We start from the raw sequence: 20,985 nt of genomic DNA, 5'->3' as shown, positions 1-20,985 counted from the left end.
AGGAGTGTGACTCAGATCGTCTAGTAAAATGTTATACATGTTATACACAAGACAAAATTAACATCGCTCCCTCACTGAGCTCATTAAAAAAATGGGAGAATGGAGTCAACTAAAACATCCAATTGAAAATCGAACAACATATTGGTTTGCTTTCCTCTGAAGGTTTCTTATTGCTCTGACAGAACATGAGACCATTTAAATCACTCCGATGACTATTTGTGGAGTTGACAGAAATGTTTGGGGTTAAGTGTCTATGCTTCAAGAAAGCAAGTGAATACTCTCAGCACTAGCCCTCCCTGCTGGGGCTTCCCTCTCTCTGTACTTGCCCTTCCCTAGCCAGGAGTCCATTACCAGCTTCCTGTTGAAGCCCTGGCTAGGGGAATCTCTAGAAGACCCAATTGTGTTCTATCTAGGTTATTTGGAGTCTTTTAAATTTCCCTGCGTAACTCATTACAGTCTAGATACAGGTACCATTATTATCTTGGCTTTAGAGAAAAAGAAATTGAGGCACAAAGGTGTTAAATAACTTGCCTAAGGTCAGACAACTAAGATTGGAAGCCAGCAATTTTGGCTCCAGAGTTCATCTTTTTAATCATTCATCATATTAATACTTTAAAAATGATATTTGCATTCTGAGTCCCAGATCTGATTTTTTTAACAAACAATAACATTTTAGACGAGTTTCTGAACTTTCTGTGACTCAGTTTCCCTTTTTTCACTCTTTCTATAAAATGGGGCTTCCTTGTACTTTGTTTTCACAGACTAAACTTTGGAACAAAGAATTTTGTAAATAAATTCTACATTTATTATTTTACTAAATGCTTAGAAAAATTAAAATGTAGCCACAACTTTTGTAACAAGTTAAATTATCCCTTTACTAATACAAATCTTGTGATGATTTGGCAAGCATGCATTATTGCTGCTTTTTAAACTGTTGCCAAAATATTAAACAGAATTCTACTTCCAAATTGCTCAAGGATCCTTCCTAAGATGTTGAAATCATGAGTACATTACCTTAGTTTCAACTTTTGCCTTATGTCTATGCTTCTGTTTTGGTAATGGAGCTACTAAGTAGGATCGTGTTATAATTAAATTCCTTTGTTACAAACTTATGGAAATTTCAGTAGTAGTTATAATGTGTACTGCTTAAATTGCATCCTGGAAAAGTTAATCTCAATAAAATGTGTCATATTCCTTGCACTGAATTCTTAAGTGTAATAGGATGAAGATCCCTTGAAAAATATTTGGTCATCAAAGAGTTTCCTTTTTGAGTGACATGCATGTGGCACTTAGTGTATGCCTGTCATTGTTTCTAAATGTATTATGTTCATTAATCCTTGTAAACCCCAGGAGGTACATACTGTTATTATCCCTATTTTATAACTAAGAAAACTGAGACATAGAAAGCCTATGCACCCTTCCTAAGACCACAGAGCTTAGTAAGTGCTGATAATAGAAAAGTGCATAGGACCCTGAGATGTGACTGCAGGGTCTGTGCTCCAACCACCACGCTACACTGCCTCTTAGCCAGTTACACAGAAATGGAGGGATGATTTGACCTCATTTATAGAGATTAATCCAGTGCAGCTATTTTTGTTTATTCATGTGAGGCAAACAATAAACCAAGTTGCCATGCTCTGGATTTTAGTTACATGTCTCATGGAAAAGGTGGTGTCTGTCAAAACTTGTGTTAATGAATCCAAAGTCAAAGCAATTTGATGGAGTTAACATGAAATAAATAGAATGTGGTGTGGGAAATAACAGTTTGCGAACATTAATTCCAATGGAAAGGTATTTTGGTGGAAGCCAGGCATTAAACAGGCACCAGTGGTTTTCAGGGATTGGTACAGATCGATCATGTAGGGAGATATTCTTGGCTGGTTGGGTGGCTGTGGGCAAACATCCTAGCACTTCTACCTTAGACTCCTCATCCGTCCATAAAGGGATTAAATAAGAAGATACCTGAGATCTTATCTAACTGTACAAATCTTTGGTTGTTAAAGCCTTTAAGTTTGCTTTTGTTCTAGTTTTGAGTGGAATGAAACACCAAGACTTCCAGTTTCTTTAACAAATGCATATTGGTTTGTGCTTCAGACAGTCTTCCTTGTGGATTCTGATGTTACCTTTCCAATATATACCCAGGAGGTCCTTGTGATCCATCAATCCATAAATCAGCAGACATGTTTTACTGGTACATTAAATTACAGGATGCCCTGGAGCAATATACCTGCTGTTTGTCAGCCATTGTCACCTGCCACCGGTGTCTATGGGATCATAACTTCTTAATGAACTGTTGTGGGGTGGGGGTGGTAGGACAAGATGCAAGGAAGAAGGAATTATGATGTAGATGCTACTGGACATATTTTCTTGGCTGTTGCCTTCTAAAAGAGCCACTAGTTTATCTCTCTGTATTTAAAGTTGGTCATCTGTCAGTCATCTACCTGTTAGTTTTAATGTATACAATGAAAGGAAAAGGAAAAACAAGATGGTCTTTTATTATGTGATGTTGACCTAGTTTTTCTAGGGGTGGGACAGAGATTCACACTAAACCTCACAAAAGGGTTTCTCCCCTGCAAAAGGGAAAGCTAGCTGTGTATGCATGGATATATACTCTTGTGTACACATGTCAAAAGTTATTAGTGCTACTTCTATGTGCCAGAAATCCTTCAAGATATAGGGGCTACAACAAGGAATAAAACAATGTCCCTCACCTCATGGAGTTTACACTCTAGTGAGAGAAACAAATCAGTAAACTAAAAAATAATATAAATTCAGCTCTTGATACATGCTATGAAGCAAAATAAGCAGAGAGAGTGATGGAAGAGAGGATGCTGCTATTTTAGGTAGGGTAGCATGGAAAGTCTTTTCTGAGGCAGCATTGCAGGAAAAACATAAATGATGACAGCCATGCAAAGGCCTGGGGAAGAGGGAACAACAGATATAAAATTCTCAGAGAAAAAATAAGTGTTGTGTATTCCAGCAAAAAGGCTAACCATGGGCTAAAGCCTACTCTGCATTGGAGGAAAAAGTAGGTAATAACCACAGCAAAACAGACACAGCAAATTCACAGAGGATCTCATAAGTCAGAGTAAGAATTTAAAATTTTATTTGAAGGGAAATAGAAGCTGTGAGTTTTGAGCAGGAGATGACATGATCTGACTTGCATTTTAAAAGACTGAATGCTATGTGTCAAAGAAGCCTGTGGGAACAAGACAGGAAGCAGGACAACCAGCTAGGAGGATATCACAGAGGTGAGAAGACCTTGCTGGGGTCTTGGACCAGGATGGCAGTAGAGGTGAACAGAGAATATATTTTTCTGAATGTTTTTATTCTTATTTAATTATTTAAACTCAAAAGTTATTATGAACTGAAGTGGATCCAACAGCAATCCAACAATTGCTAGATTGGATAGGGAGTAAAAGAAAAAGAGGAAGCAATAATGATTTCTAGATTTCTGGCCTAAGCAAATGGTTTAAGGACAGTGTTAGTAATTTAGTTCAAAAAATTAGAGAATAATCAAAATGAAAGGATCAAAAGTCGCATTATGGACTTGTATAGTTCGAGACGTTTATGAGACATTAGAGTTTGAGGAAAGATTAGGGTAACAGGAATGATTTGGGTTTCCCCAGTGTTACGTGATGTTTAGACCATGAGACTCAATGGCATACAGTCCCTAAAGAGAAAATGTAGATAGAGGAGTGGCTAGGACCTGTGAATTGAGCCGTGGAGAAGTTCATTATTTAGCACACAGGAGGAGGAAGAACTAGAAGACCGTGATTTCTCAGGAATCAAGAGAAGAATATTTTTCCAAAAAGAGGGAACAATCTGTTTGAAGTGAAGAGTGAGCTTTTGAGTGACCAAACAACACTAGGCAGAAAAGAGACTGCTGAGTTTGAGGCAATGAGGGTCCTAAGTGAAGCACAGTGCGGGGAAGAGAACCTGATTGGGTCAAAGAAAGGGGAATGAGAGAACAAAAACTCACAGTGCAGATGATTCTTTAGATATCTGCTACAAAAGGGAGCAAGAAATGGGGATGAACACCCTGTGAATCTGGACTAAAATAGACTGAGGTTATTTTGTATTTTGTATCTTGTTTTTGTTTCTTCTATGGATGCTATTTCGGCATCACTTTTAGTCTTTGGGAAAAGAATAAAGAGCAGAAGAGACTAAGGCAAGGCACTGGAGCAGCTAAGTCCCTGAGTAGATGAGAGGGAACCAGATACATTAGTGTTAGGAAGATACAAGGATAGTTCCATCATTTTGCTTTAATAGGTAGAAAAGCAGTTTATACAGGTACAGATACAGGTTGGTAGATCAGGGGGTGGTAAGTCAAACAGTGCTTGTTTTTCACTCAGTGTTCTCTTTAGTGGCACACAATTGTTGCCACGGCTCAATTTGACTTTTCTTCTTCAGTCTTTAGTCTTTTAGGTTCTGATTGTATTTTATGTCTTACACAGTTTCTATATAATTTTGGCCTATGCTGATAATTTTAGACTTTCATCAATTAGATACTTGCAATTGCTAATTTCTATGTAAGTCAAAACTCTACGTCCATAAAAACCACATAAAATTAACTGTACTTCCTCTAATACTTCAAAAATACCTATCTATGGATAGATATTTAGTAACCAGAGAATGAGTTGGTGTTCTGGCTTCTCAGTCAAAAGATGTCTTGCTCAACTATTTAAGGGATGAGTGTACAAAGCCAATTCCACTTACCAGAAAAAAAAATAAGCAACTCCTAAATTAGTCTGAGATGGGCAAAATAGAAACTATGAATACGTCCTGCATAATTCCATTGATTTCACTTTTTTTTTCCAGAGACCAGTGACCCAAAATTTTACCTCTTACCCATTTCATATTTATTAATTATTGTATGGACCTCAGCAGCACAGAAGTAGATGATAAAGAATTTTATCATTGTTTATGGTTATCATGATAGCTATTGACTTGATTTTCTTCTTCTTTCAAAACCAATTCCGTAGTTGACAGCTACTACAAAAATACATTGTCCATCCTATTTGAGTCTTCAAAAGTGGCACATTCACTCCAAATGGGGCCCACCATCAGCCAGTCAATCAATCAATCAGCAAACCAGCCAGCTGTGGATTTTCAGATGAATTTGGGACCTCTAACTTTGTTTTCATTACTGCTTTGTTCCCTAATTATTTTCCTGCTGTCTGGCTCCCACCATTTGACTTTATTTCCCTTTTCTGTTGACAGACTCAAGCTGACTGGTCAGTTTGCTTGGTTTTAGACTCAGCAGGATTTGCACTCCCTTTCCTGACTTCCCTCTTCCAGAGTGCTTTCTAAACATCTCCCTCAACCTTAGTTAAATAGCAAGTATACATAATCCATATAGCCTTCAGGTTTTTCTAGTTTTTTTTAGAAGTAGGGAAATTTAGTCTTGATCTGTAAGTGCTATTGCAATACACAGATTCAGAAAAAGAATTTTTCTGAAGATTAGAGTATTTGTAAAGGACAATTAAGCTGGTAAGCCTTTATGAACCAACATATCTATAATACTTGAATATCTCAGAAAAGGTTAGCAGTTCGTGTTTAGCATATATAATAATGGCTAACCTTTGCACAAGTGTCTGATCACACTAAGTTTTTTATGTTTGTTACTAGCTAAGTGCTCACAACAATTCTGTGACAGTTATTGCCATTACCCCATTTTACAAATAAGATGACTGAGGCTCAAAAACACCCAGGGACTTGCCCAGAGTCACACAGCTGAAAAGTGACAGAATAAGTCTCAAACCAAGCAAGTCTAATGCCAAGACCCCCCCCTTAATGACCACATTCTGTTGCCTAAGGAGACATCCAGCATCCTAGCCTTGTACATGTCAACCAAAGGACCCCAGGGATCTCCTCACTTGCACCTGCCCCACAAGATGACCCCTGCAATGCATGAGGACCAAATGTAAAATAGTATCATCAAAATGCTGGGTTAGAGCTCCTGTAAGATTATAGTTTATTTTTGTATCTAATAACAGTTTTTTAAATTCATTTTTGGGACAAGATACCCACCAGAGGATCAAACCACCACTAGTCTTATAGCCCTAATTGATGGAGGGAAAGTTCCATGTAGATTTTACATTTCTCCTTGTTGCATGTAATTGTAATCACAACCAACAACATAATTATCATTGATTGATTTGATTATTAAACTTATATTTCCTTCTTTTTTGGTCTTTGGCCAGTGCATGGAATCATTTAGCTGGCATTCCCAACACAGGAAAATGTTGAGAAATGAACTGTTTCAAGAAACTGGAGTGACATGTGGTCTCCTTCCCCCAGATCTATTGCCTTGGTTTGGTACTAGAAGTATAGCCTTTGTAAGTCTATGCTGGAGCTTAATTTCCCACTTCCTGAATTAGCATCCCTATTTAGTCTTCTTATTCCTTGATTAAAAATTCTGCCATGTTTGCCAAAGTATTTGTCCAAAACTTTTCTTTAAGTCCAATTTAGCACATCTGGTTTAAACTTTTTCATGAGATTTTTACTGACTTTCAAAATGTGTCTTAGTATAAACACTTGAAAGATGAAGGAAATTGTGAAGTAACAATATCTCTCAAATTCCCATGACTTATTTGATGTTTTATTGGACTTTATAAACATATAACAAAAAATCACAGCCAAAATCCCTGGAATAATGGGCTTTATATAGTTTAAACAAAATGCTGATAAAGGTACTTTTTTTTTTTTTGCTTTTTTAAAACTTAACATTACATCATGATTATTTTCCATTTCCCCATTAAATATCCATTACAATAATTTTAATAGCTATGTTTTTCTTTTTTTAAATTGTGTATTCTAATCTACTATTCCTAGTTATAGGAACATGAATACTATTTGCATGGTTTATATATAAGCTATGTTTTACATGGCTATGTATTAACATCATTTCTGAATTCTTATGACTTTAATAATATGTAGATTTTCTTAGTTTTTCTGTGTAGGCAATCATTATCATGTGTCAATAACAAATATTTTTATTTCTTACCTTTCAGTTTATATGTGTCTTATTTCTTTTTCTTATTTTACCATGATGGATACAGCTTCTATTTCAGTGTTGATCCACAGTGATAATAATTGTCATCATGTTTCTTTTTTGATATTAACATAGTTAATGCTGTAGATTAGACACACACACACACACACACACACACACACTTTGATTTGATTCACCTAAATTGTAATTTCTGCATTAAAATCCAAGTTCTGCCACTTTTTAGCTATTATCTTAGATAAGTTACTTAACCAATTTATGCCTCAGTTTTCTCAGCTGGGAATTAGAGTCAAAAAAGTACCAACTTCATGAGGTTGTTATTAGTATTAAGGAGATAATGCATGCAAAGTGCTTATAGCATACCTGTAAATGTTCAATTTAAATGCCAATTGTTATCTTCATCATTATAGATGAGATTAGTTTGTAATTTTCTTTCCTTGTATTTTCTGGATTTGGTATAAAGACTTTCTGATTTTTCTGTTTACAGAAACAATTTGTGCAAGATTTGAGTTGCTTATTCCTTAAAAGAAAACTCACCTGTAACACCACCTACCTGTGGTATTTTTCATGGTAGGTTTTTAATCACTGGTGGAAATTTCCTAGTATATTTGGATTTTCCAATGCTTCTTGGGTTCATTTTGGTGATTATTTTTTATAAAATCATTTAATCAGTTTAGAATTTATTGGCATAAATTATGAATAGGATACTTTTGTTTTTTCATTTCTACTTTGCTGTTATGTTCTATTAATAAATTTCTAATATTACTTTTTTGCTTTTTTCCTTGACTTCACCAAAAGTTTCTTACTCTTAGCAGTTTTTTCACAAATATTAGTTTTTGCTTTTTTGTCAATTCCATTGCTTTAAAAAAATATTTCTTTAATTTATGCTGATTTATATTTCCTTCTTTCTATTTTCTTTGGATTTACTGTGATGTTCTTCTTCCAATTTCTTGACTTGAAAGCTTAGCTTTTAATTTTAAATTTTTCTGAGTTTCTTAGTTTTCAATAGACATTTAAAATTATAAAATGCCCTCAACCACTAAGTTAGCCTTATCCCACAAATCTTCATATTTGATCATTTTATTCTTTTCCTTCTATATACTTTTAACATTTTCATTATTATTTCTTCTTTGATCCATGCATTATTTAGCAGAGTGCTTTTTGGTCTCCAATTGCATGGCATTCTTTTGGCTGTATTTTTATTTCTCATTTCTCATTTCTAATATCATTCCATTATGACAAAAAAATGTGGTCTTAATTACACTGCTTCTTTGTTATTTGTTAATATTTGCATTTTGGCCTACTATATGTTAATTTTTAAAGAAATATTCCATATATACTTGAAAATAAATGAATTTTATATAATAAAGTTTATTAATTGTGATCTTCTAATATTCTATCTTAAATACATTCAATGTATATATTCCTTTTAAGTCAACATGTCTGATATTATAGTATATTGTACCCAACTTTCTTTCAGCTCATAGTTGCCTAGTATGCTTTTGTCAAGGCTTTACCTTCGACCTTTCTTTATAATTATTCTTTGATCTATTCTTGTTTAGATAACATTTAGAAAAATAAAATAAGGGAGGCCATTTTGTCTCTCTGGATTTTCCCCTTCTCTATGTCATCTAGAGCAATACGTTTGAAAATACTTCAACTCAGGTCAACAAACATTTATTGAGTGACTCATATACCAGGTACTCTACTTGTAATACAAAATCGTGTAAGATATTTTTTGTTTTCTTCAATACCTTCCAATCTCACATATAGATGAATACAAGCAGATAATTCCAGTATAGTGTGGTAAATGTTAAGATAACAATACTCACTCGATAAATACCTTCTGATGATGAGGCCAGGCTGTAACCATGCCCCTCCTGGCTGGAGAAGAATCCAGGCTCTGTGTACACTAATTGGCATTGGGATGGCAAATAGCCAAGGAAGGCCCAACTTGAACTCTGCAGCCACTACAGGGTGTGAAGAGAGTGATTGTGATTAATTCATTATTTTAAAAAATGCCAGTGAACATAAGAAAAAATGACCTTAGAGTCATGATAAAAAAATTAACGCATGTGTTTTAACTCAATCTGTCTGAAGCACAGTTAAACTAAAAGATATAGTAGGGTATGTCCTATGACTGGCCCAGCACACCATGCCTCTGGAGGCCTTGTGAGGCACTAAGCCACAGACAAGTACATTCATAGACTGACAATACATGCTTTGTGTTCTCCAGCAACCATAACCATATTGCTGTTTTCAATGAAAAAAAATTAAAGTGCATTTTAAATCAGTATCGTTTTATGATAGTGATCATTTTTTGAACTGTCATTTTGTTATATTGATTTTTTAAAATAAGGAAAATATTGTTTGGAGTCTAAGAGCCACTAAAGTTACACCAGCAGACACATACCAAGGGTCTACTCTGGAAGCAAAGTTCCATGTTACATGTGTGTGGGCTGGACAATGCTGGATGGAGGTCAAGCTGGGAGATTCCATGGGGCCTTCAAACTCCAGCCCACCAAATGAAGTGGCACTAATTGAGGGTAGGAAGAGAAATTCTCAGTACCTGTGCATGTGGCCTTATTTGAAAATATAGTAACTTTGTAGTCAAGTTAGAATGAGGTCATCATGGATTATGGTGGGCTCTAATAAAGTGACTGGTATCCTTAGAAGAAGAGAGATATTTGGATGCAGACACAGACATACAGGGGAGAACATCATATGAAGATGAAGAAGGGATTAGAGGGATGTACCAACAAGCCACAGAATGCCAACTATTACCAGTAGCCATCAGAAGCTAGGAGAGAGACTTCTTAAAAGCATGGAACAAATTCTTCTTCAGAGCCTCCAGGAGGGACCAGTCTTGCCAACAGCTGGATTGAAGAATTCTGGCATCCAGAACTGTGGAAGAATAAATTTCTGATGCTGTAAACCACTCAGATTGCAATGGTTTGTTACAGGAGCCTCAGAAGAATACAAAGGAGGATCTGACTAGACAAGAGGTAGCTGAACTTGGAGGTATTCTCCAAAGACCTTCTAAGACACTTTTGGCCAGAGTTTAAACATATAAGCATTCAGTTCTAAAACAGTGGGTTCTCACTTTTTTTGTGAACACAGACAGCTAAAGGGTTGTAGAATACATCATAGTCTATGAAGGTAGGCCAAAGACCCATGTTTTCCTTTTCTACTTGTTTCCAACTTTCAATGGATAAAGAACCCAACAACTAAGAAAAGAAGATGCCAAAATGAACAAGTTAATTATAAGCTTGTGCAGTTTTATATTATGCAATGATGACTTATAAAGTTAAAAATAATCCAGTACCTTTGTTACACTTACTTTGATAGTACATTTTTGAGTTATTTGAATGCAGCAAATATATAGGCAGCATCTGATTAGTAAAGGCAACAAAATTTGGCAGACGATGCAGGTGTCTGCTTTATCTCTAGAGGTATAAACAATTCATTCCTGAACTCAACACAGGCATGCCTTAAAATCTAGTTATTGGAAAATTATGAACCAAATTAATGTTGATGCAAATGTGCAGAGTTACATATTGTAGGGTTCATCAAGCAACCTACATCATACTAAAATTAGTAATGACAAAGCTAACCTAACAGGAATTTATCACTCTAAAACAAGATTAGCAGCAATTGAAAAATCATAACAAACTGTTGATGTACTAATAACAACATGTCCTTCCTAAAAATCATGAGAAATCTAATGTGATGCCTATGCCTATGTGAAGGAGGAGCTTCATTTCTTAAAATATTTCAGTACCTTCTTATGTACTAGTTAAGTGCCTACTAGATGCATCAAGCATTGTTCCAGGTGATGGGGCTAAAGCAATGAACAGAACAGTCTCTCATCTCACCAAGGTTATATATAGCTGCATATATGCAATATAGAGTGGCAAATCTCCTTTTCTTTTTAATATTAAAACATGATAGGTTTCTATCAAGTAGCCTTGGCCATATAAAAATAAAGAAGAAATGTGCATCATTCACACCCAAAAAATGGTTTATGGTTTGGGATCTGTTTGCAGTCCATTACGATGGCCACAGTTGCTCTCCAATAGGCCAAATCTCATTCTTGAGAAACATTTCTCAAAGATACACTTAGATCATCTCAGGAGATGACTGGTATAATTTGACCTTTCACTTCCTGAAATAACAGAGTGTCTTATCCCTCTCTGTTAGAACACAAGCAGCACATCAGCTTTATTGTCATCTATTCCATTTTAGAGGATAAGATATGATGGAAGAGTAGCCTATTCTTCTTCAGTTTCCCTAGGAAAACATTAGAAATCAAGTCTGCCTTTCTTTCTGTTAAGTGCACTGGGCATACGGGCTCCAGCCAGCTTCCTTCAGCAAAGAAGCAAGGTCCTGCCCAAGCACAAATGGATGCTAACTTAGTATTGAGGTATTGAGGCCCAAGCTATACATGTATAAGGGATTTAAAATGCACCTACTCTTCTAGTCTTTATTCATCAAGGGCCTTCTCTATCAGATCTGTCTTTAAAATCCTAGCTCAGGTTTATCCATTTCACCTATTCAACTTTCTCAGATATCAAATTTTAATTTTCAAAATAGTTAAAAAGATGACTCTTATGCAAATCAACAGCACATGTCAAAAATTCATGGAACTCATTAATGAAGAATCCAGCAAGGTGCTAAAGCTGGTTCAAAGGTGAATTTGAGGACCAGAAATTTATGTAGTAACTCAGGAAAGGCATGTTGAAATACGTTTGCTGAGTGAAAGACAAACCTGGTCAATGTCCTTTAAGACAATAAAGTTATAATCTTTGGGTTTGTCTTCTCTGTGAACAGAATCCTATACATCTCCTGAAAGAGAGTCTACAGCTTAATGTACAGAGTGTTGGTCTTCACCATTAGTAAACAGAAAATAAAGCAAAGATTGAATTCTTAGGAGGACCTGTTAAACAATGCCCCACTATCACACTGCAAGGACTTGGATTTGCCTTATTTCCAAATTTTGAATAATCTTTTCTAAAGCAGGGATTTTCTTTTTTAAAGAAAAGAATTATTAGCTATGTTTTGAGTATTTATTTAACACCCGCTTTACAAAGATGGTATAGACCCCCCCCCCGCCCCTCTGTCTGTGTACGTGGATGAGTGCGAGTACGTGCATGTTTACCTTTCCATAGGAACAATATATGAGATGGATTTTTCTTGTGCTAACATTATTCGTTCCAGGTCCCCTGTCCTCCAGTTAAAATTGCATCCTCCTGGCAGAATAATCTGCCAGATAAAAATGTAAGCTTTGACTTTAGACACCTCTGAGTAATAATCCTGTTTTTTTTTTTAATTAACATTGTCCTCTAGCAAGTTAGTTAACCTTTCTGAATCTCGGTTTCTGCACCTCTAAACTAGAGAAACAACACCTACATTGTAAGGCTGAAGTGAAGATTGCATCTAAAGTACCGAACAATTATGGCACATAGTAAAAGAATGTCGTAAATATTGCTGTTACTCTCTTTTCTTAACTTTCCGAAACCCTGACCATAGAAAACTAGCACATCAGAGTCTTTGAGATTTAAAAATGTACACTTTAGACAGACATCAGATAATTACAACTCCATTGTTGCTGCTAGTCTAATTTTAGCAGATCCTAAATGTGATCTGTGGCGTTTTGTGTGTGTGTGTGTGTGTGTGTGTGTGTGCGCGATGCACTTTATTTACTTTGCTTTTAAGTTTCTTTAACTGATTCTGTTGCTTCTATATGGATCTGGATCTATAAAATTAGTATGACTTATTTCTATCAATCTCTCCAAATGTACTAGACGTTTATGGTTACATGTGTTCATAACACTTATCCCTGATACCAGTATATCCCTGGTCCCTTTACTTCAGAGATGGCACTAGAAGGATAGCATGGCACTCTGAGATCTTCTTGTGAAATAAAAAATAAATTAAAAAAAATTTTAAAAGCTTATTCTGCAGGTTTTGTTCTATCAAGTTCTCTTCTCTGTAGATCTTGAGAGGCCTCCCCAAATTAGACCCATGGACCGTCTGCTCATACCTTTGACTTATTGAATCATTTTAGGCAAAGATGTATTCTATAAATCCAAGTAGCAGTTAGAAGATTACCTCACTCAACCTCAGCCTGTCCACTAGAGAGTTTATTTCCTTGGAAAAGACTGTGTCAGAACCAAGCTTTAATCATATAACTTTTAATTCACTTTTCCTTAATAGATGTAAATGGCTGTTTGTAGCCTGCCCCAGGGATGACGAAACCATAGAAGCTAACATTCTAGCAAGGGAAGAAGTCAGCAAAATCAGTTACAGATGCACAAAGAAATTCACTGTACTCTGAATTGTTTCATTAACATGGTTGGACACTGCAGGAAAGGCAGGGAATTGCTCCTTGCAGCCTGAAAGATTTATTCCACTCACCTGTCACCTGGTTGGCCAGCTGCCTTGAGAAACTGTTAGAAAAAGGAAAAGAAAAATTAAGAGAGGTTCTATTACTTATTTTTATAGGAACAGTGGGTGCTGTGTTACTTGGTTCTTCTATACATTTTTGTTATTGTTTAAAGGAGATAAAGGGCCATGTGAAACACCACATAAGTGTGAGGTGTTACAATTATTTCCACAAATTAATATGAAGGCTGGAGAGTTGAGATGTGTAACTGTGCATTTTCACTGGCGCTGTTGGCAGATACTCTCAGAAGCAGCAATGGCTGCGACACACATGTCAGCACACATTGCCCATAAACAAGGAAGGCCTGCCTCAGAGTGGGGTTGAGGGAATTGATGCCTCACTTGAGTGCTTTGAGAGGCCAAGATCAAAAGCACTTTTAAGTATATCATATAATTATCATCATTAAGAAGCATGAGGCGAGGAGTCCTAAACTCCCAAATTTTCAAAGCAACAAAAGCAGCACAGCTTTAATGGGACTTTGAAGTCAGATAAATCTCCAGGTATTTTCATTACAGAAACTCACAACTAATTAAGGAAAACCCTATCCGGGCCAGTGTTTAATTATGTTTGCTTGTCCGCTGTGTCATGTACTGTGCTCTGAAAGTAGAGGGGTGTCAATTGGATTGTACCAAAAGACTGTGCTGGGACCAGCCAACAGCACTCATTTCCAACAAAGCATGGCATAGCAAGGTTTTGATCTGTTTTGTCTAAATAAATAAGTTCTTAATAAGCATTGATTATTTTCCTAATCATCTACATAGCCCAAAGGTTAGCTAAAACTTTCTCTGCAAAAATAACACCTAGTTTATAATACAAAGTAATGAACTGAACCATCTACATAGGAAGATGTTGGAAATTTTCTGTCTAATAATATAGTAAAGACAAATAGCACTGAACGTATCACCAAGAGAGGCTGTTTATATAGAAAGTAAACCAGAACTGCTAACTGGTGACCCATGAGCTAGACCTCACCTAAAGACATGTTTCCTTTGGCACAGAGAAGATGGCCCACATTGTGTTTTTTCTAAAAATTTAAAATTGTGAAAAAGATTTTAAAAATAGAAAATATCTCATAGTGTATGGACTTCTGGTGAATCTTGAAAAATTGAAAGGTCTGACAACCTCAGGCCCACTTGGCAATCATGGGCTAGTTTGGACTAAGGAGGAAGGTTGACCAATTTCCCACAAACCCAATTGTGATGAATAGATAAGCAAAATGTGGTCCATCCATAAAATATAATTGTATTCAGCCATAAAAAGGGAAGAAGCACAGGTACAGGCTAAAAATTATCTAAGTCTTGAAAATATTATGCCATCATGCCTATCCAAGACAAAAAAAAGAAAATATTATACTATGTAAAAGATGATAGGCACGAAAGGCCACATGTTTTATGATTCCATTTTATATGAACTATTCCAATTAGGCAAAGCCTTAGAGACAGAAAGCAGATTTGTGGTTGCCAGGGGGTGAGGGAGAGGGGAAATGGGGCATGACAGCTGAGGGTGACACTCTCCTGAAGGTTAATCTGGAAGCTGCAAATTTGAGCAGCACGTTGGGTGTGATTAAAAAATCCTAGAACTAGATGGTGGTGCTGGTTGTGTAGTCACGGATGTCTGTAATAGCACTGAATTGTACTCTTTAAACTGGCGAAGACGATGAGCATTTGTTATTGACATTTCATCATCAGTTTTCAAAGTGTAAATCACAGACTCCTTGCCCATAGTGCTAGGACACGAGGAAGAAGTGGTTGATACAATAAAGGTGCAAATGTCCCACCTGGCAACATGTCACCTTTGCAGGTATAAGCAGGAAAGAGAACATGTCCTAGTCACCCTGGAACCTCTACCTGCTCCACTTGTCGGGGGGCAAAAGGTTCAACAAACATCTTCCTATGTGTGGCCAGGTCCTAAGCCTCGCTAAGAGCAGCAGGCCCATCAGTACCTGTAGGTGGGTGGCTTCTGTGGTAAAAGTCTGCTTGATCACACAGGGATTCCCTGAGGCCCTCACAGAGCATAGCTTGTGGAAGACATCTTGGACTTATTCTTCTAGGTCAGCTGCTGGAAAGTACCTCAAATTCTATGGCTCATCTTACAGGTGGTCCCACCCCTAACCAAGCCAGGGTCCTGTAATTTCTGCAGAAGGGATCCCCTAGCTACACGAATTAAAACCACTTACATTTCTCCTTCCTCCAAACAGGAGGAACTCGCAAATGATGAAAATAAAATAAGTTATTGTTCCTTGAGTATTTACTATGTGCCTGGCACAGCTCTAGATGCTTTACATGTGCTTGGTCATTTAACGTTCAAAACAATGCAGTGTGGCGGTTTTACAAGATGAGAAAATGAAGGCTCAGACTTTTGGTGACTCGCCCAAAATCTTCAGGTGCCCAGTACAAACGACAAGATGCCAACCCAGAGATCCTGACTCCAGCACCAGTACCCTAAATCCTATACTCATCAGCCTTTTTTAAAAAAAGAAGCCTCTAGATGCCACAGCAAAAGAAAGCCTAAAAGCTTTGCCACGTATTCTGTGAATTTCTTGGGGTAGGTCAGAGGAGTTGCACTGGGACCTCAAGTGGCTAGAAGTGAGCCTGGAGGGCAGCCATCCACCTGCAAAGCACTTACTCCCATGGCAGTGTCTTCTGTATCAGGGATTCCAGAGGAGCCGCTGTCAGGGGCTTGTGTTTAGACAGCAGTGCACTTCTGGACCTAGAAGGCTTTGTGTGTCCGCGAACCTCAACGTGTCTTGGCTACCTGGTAAGGTTCATCTGCATGACTGGGTTTGGAGCAAACCGTGTCTTCACAGGGCTCCTGGTATCACCAGCACAGTGAATTTACAAGAAGCTACATTGTGGTTATCAGAACCAGCTTGATTCATGAACCAGATATTGTGAACACATTTTAATTTTCTATATTCTTCACTTTCACAGCCCCATCCTCTGCTTTACCTACAAAATGGAAAATGGTGATGTCAAACTACTCATAAGTGTCCTTCACTGGTTCCCCATCTCATGAAAGCCCCCAGTCTAATCAGTTCTCAAGCCCCAAAGACCTCTGGACACTGTCCTGTTCTTCATACATCACAGAAGGCTGATCAGCTCTTTCAATGTCCCCATTCAACTACACTTGCTGGAAGCTATCTGTTTCATGTCAAGCACTATACAGGGCCCTTGGAATACCACAGGACACCAACCCTTCTCTGGAGGGTAATAGAGTCTGGCAGGGAACAGAGACTCGGGAAAAAAAACCCACATAAAGGGAATTGTTGAAAGAAATACAAGAATATGGAGGAGAGAGAGGGTACTCTGCCTAGTGATCAGGGAGGGTGTCACAGAGGAGGTGCTTTTTCAACTAACTCGATTATTCACCTCATGGTACTCACCTAAAAATCAGAATATCTAACCTTTGCAAAAGTCCTTTTTTCTTTTTCTTTTTATTGAACTGGAGTCTCGCTCTTGTCACCCAGGTTGGAGTGCAATGGTACAATCTCAGCTCACTGCAACCTGAGTTCAAGCAATTCTCCTGCCTCAGCCTCCCGTGTAGCTGGGATTACAAGTGCCCCTCACCCCACCAGGCTAATTTTTGTATTTTTAGTAGAGATGGGGTTTCACCATGTTGGCCAGGCTGGTCTTGAACTCCTGACCTCAGGAGATCCACCTGCCTCAGCCTCCCAAAGTGCTGGGATTACAACTGTGAGCCACTGTGCTGGCCCCTTTTTTCTTATAGTATGTTTTCAAATACTGAGGCATAGTAAGAGAATTCTCCGCACTGCTTTATGTTTCTGAGACTAATTTTATTTTATTAGACTTCATTTGCTTTTTTAATTTCCCTGGCGTGTTAGCCCATTTTTGTGTCACCATAAAGAAAAACCTGAGACAGAGTAGTTTATCAAGAAAAAAGGTTTCTGGATCACTGCTCTGCAGGCTGTATGAGAAGCACAGTGTCAGCATCTGCTTCTGGTGTGGCCTCAGGAGGCTTTGAACTATGGTAAAAAGTGACTAGGAGCCAGCATGTCATATGGTGAGAACAAGAGCAAGAGAGAGTGGGCAAGGTGCCCCACCCTTTCAAACAACCAGATTTCCTGTGAACCAACAGCAGGAACTCACTCATCACCAAGAAGATGGTGCCAAGTCATTCATGAGGGATCTGCCCCCATGATCCAATCACCTTCCACCAGACCCCACCGCCAACATTGCAAATCACATTTCAATATGAGATTTGGTGGGGATAATCATCCACACCATAGCACCTGGCTTTGGCATCAGAAAAGCTTAGGTCCAAATCTCTGTTGTTCCATTTAATAGCCCTGCTTCTTGGACAGATGACCCAACTACTATGAGCCTCAGTGTTCTCATCTGTGTAACTGTGATAATGCCCACCTTACCTCACTGTCTCTGTTTGATAATGCCCACCTTACCTCACTGTCTCTGTTTAATAAGGTAATGTACATAGTGCTAAGTGTAGGGCTGAACACACATCAGGGAATCACAGGTATCAGCTGCTAATATTTGTATTATTAGTACTCTTCCAAAGGTTGGGACACAAACCCATGGCCTAACTATATCCTGATTACGGTAGAAGGTTATGAAGATAATTCGCTTTATCCAGACTCTGAATACTTAGAAATGAATGTGCTCATTTCCAATACAGTTGATAAGTGATTCAGCTGATTTTAAAAGCTGCCTTCAGGAGCCTATATAAAGTGTGCCCTTGTGATACATACCCTTGTACCTTTATTTTTAGCTACACCCACCAAGCCTTCATAATAAATTTAGATCATAAGTTGATGCCACAGAAGAATTGCCCAGAGGAATATTTCATGGCCACTAAACAGTTCTAACCTGGAATAAATGAAAGAAAAATAAAAAACAATAATAAACCAATTTTTAAAACCTTAAATATATCCACACAATGTTATCGGAGGGGCCAAGCTCAACAGAGTATTTAGTATGTATTTTAGTAAAACGAGGAAGCAACGTGGAGAAAGTTGGGGGAGAGAGAGAGGGAGAACATCATACATTTAAGGTTTTCAAGGGATGTGTTTTTGTAAAGAAACATCTGTCAGGGTTTGTGAACTCACTGTGGTACACAGGGTTCACTTGTTTAATGTTGGAAGAGATTGTAGAGTCAAAAGCCCCCAGGCAAACTGAGCAGAGCTGGTTGCCCCTGGGGAAAGCAGAAATTTAGCTGAATGCCTGATGCCATGTTGGTGCCAGCTAACAGAACTTCTTGATACTAATGAGACCCCACCATTTCAGAGCAGTTACATTAATTGGCATTAATCAAAAAGTCTATTGGAAAGTTCACCCATTCTTCTAGGGTGTCAGTCAGAGACTGTTGTACATGGGGCCCCTCTGACAGCTAGTAAATGTATTGCGTTCAAGGTCCTGAACCTTCTTGGAATAGGGATTCCTACTCACCGTCATGCATCTCAGTCGACTAGCTAACCTTTCAATGGTTTGTGAAACATCTGGTATTCCTGTTTTCTGTATCAGCACTGGAAGAATAGAACCCAAAATGCTGTTATGTATGCTTATAATTGCCTTGGACATTTTTGTGGTGGAAATCTCTAGACGCTTATGGTTATTTTTTACCCATTCCAACTAAGCCACCTGATCAACTTATGAAAAAGAGAAGAGTTCTTAACCCCAAACTGTCCTGCCAGTCTCTAAACTAGTTTCAATGGTTATCAGAAACCAGCAGCATAATGGGTCAATTTCACAGATCATTATCCAAGAACTAGTGGAACCTCAAGAATTTAGTTGCGGGCAAGAATACAAACTATATATATAATTTAAGAAAGTTACTGGCATTGAAAATTGTTGAGCTTTGGTCAGAATTACCTGAAAGGAAATAAGAAATGGCCTTTGCTATATAGCATTACTTGTGGTAGTAATTAGGATAGCTTTACTGTTTGCTTAGGAATTTTATGAGGCCTGACTAAAGGTAAGAAGAACATAATTTTTGCAGGGTGCCCGCCAGAGCCGTGATTTTATAAGTCCACCATCAGGCAGAATAGCAAGCATAAATAGTCTCCCTAGAAGATTTCTGGTCATTCCAGTTTGGCTAGACCAATGTAAAGAGCTCCTTTTTCTGTTGGGTTTCTCTAGGCAGTCTGGACTAAGACAAGCACAGGCCATGGCAGCTGTGCAGATGAAGGCTGACTGCAAGGTAAGAAGCCACTAGGTTCTCTATAGCTAAACCTCAAAGAAAGGTGCTGTTCAGTTCAAACTCTGGGAGGTGTGAGGGTTTCTGTTTCACTCTGGCTAGTATGCCCATAACTAGCCACGATCAGAGAAGGAAGAGGCTTTAGCCAAGTCTGAAACCCACTCAGCCCCCATGGGATTTGAGTTTAGCTCTTTTAAAAAACCATTTTGATGAGTTGTGTGTAAATGAATCAGAAACATATGGATTCGATTTCCCTTGAAGTGTACGTGGGTTTAAAAATTAAGGGGAAAAAATGTGCGGAGCTTGGGTATGTACCAAAGGCAAAATGTTTAAAAAATAATGCAAGACGCTTTGCAGAGCAGAAAGCACACCTTCCTTCTCGAAGTGGACTGAATGCGGCAGGTGGAGAGGCAAGTGCTGTGGCTCTGAAGTTGACAAGTATTCCCAGGCCTGGCTTTTTCAGGGCTTGCTGTTGTCTGGCTGGTGGCCTCCTGCCTCATCCTCAGACCTTGTGAACAACCCCCAGCAAATAGAAAGCAGACACCATCCACAAGGGAGGCCAAATCATATCTAGGCTGGAAATTAAATCACCAAGCAAACAACAGATTTTTAAACAAGGAATATTTGCGCTTTCTTTTTAAGTTAATTTAATTCTAAATAGAGGACAATCTGCAGACTGAGAAATATAAACTGTAAATTCTGACTTCTGAACTCTGAAGGTTCTTGGGGCCAGAGGTTATACACATCAGTGAAGGAGACCACTTTGAACTTAAACCTTGCCAGGGGAGAGTTCTGGGTTTCAAATTCATTTATAAAACATTTACTCAGTACCTATGGTGTACCAGACACTGTTCTCAGATCCAGAAATATAAAAACACATGAGAAACTGTTGATACCTTCAAGCAGCTTTTAGTTTCTAAGAGAAAAGCATAGATGCATATGCAAATTACTATAATTGAATGGTCTGGTCACTAAGATAGAAGGAGATACAGTATACAGGGAGTGTAACGGTGGCCAATTCTACCTTGAAAGTGGGGCAAAGTGCCGGGTGCGGTGGCTCACATCTATAATCCCAGCACTTTGGGAGGCCAAGGCAAGTGGATCACGAAGTCAGAAGTTCAAGACCAGCCTGGACAAGATGTTGAAACCCTGTCTCTACTAAAAACAAAAAAAAAAATTAGCCAGGCCCAGTGGTAGGCACCTGTAATCCCAGCTACACAGGAGGCTAAGGCAGGAGAATCGCTTGAACTCTGGGGGGCGGAGGTTGCAGTGAGCCAAGATCATGCCACTGCACTTCAGCCTGGGTAACAGAGTCAGACCTCAAAGAAAGAAGAGAAAGAGAGAAAGAAAGAAGGGA

The 20,985-nt window shown here is 38.1% G+C and overlaps 1 long non-coding RNA gene across 1 annotated transcript in view; it reads right to left on the bottom strand.

Moving 5' to 3' along the window:
• LOC103788553 (uncharacterized) overlaps window positions 1–20,985 on the bottom strand; it is a 204,857-nt gene that overhangs the window by 59,729 nt on the left and 124,143 nt on the right. Inside the window, exons 6-8 of the long non-coding RNA XR_004735151.3 lie at window positions 13,433–13,464; window positions 9,800–9,919; window positions 8,848–8,985 (exon numbers count right to left, since the gene is read on the bottom strand). This is a non-coding gene — a long non-coding RNA (uncharacterized LOC103788553). The remainder of the gene's footprint in view (window positions 1–8,847; window positions 8,986–9,799; window positions 9,920–13,432; window positions 13,465–20,985) is intronic.

Source organism: Callithrix jacchus, chromosome 16, assembly GCF_049354715.1.
Source record: "Callithrix jacchus isolate 240 chromosome 16, calJac240_pri, whole genome shotgun sequence".
Taxonomy (NCBI): domain Eukaryota; kingdom Metazoa; phylum Chordata; class Mammalia; order Primates; family Cebidae; genus Callithrix; species Callithrix jacchus.
The sequence above is the reverse complement of the archived record's forward strand: the minus strand, read 5'-3'. Positions and strand labels throughout refer to the sequence as shown.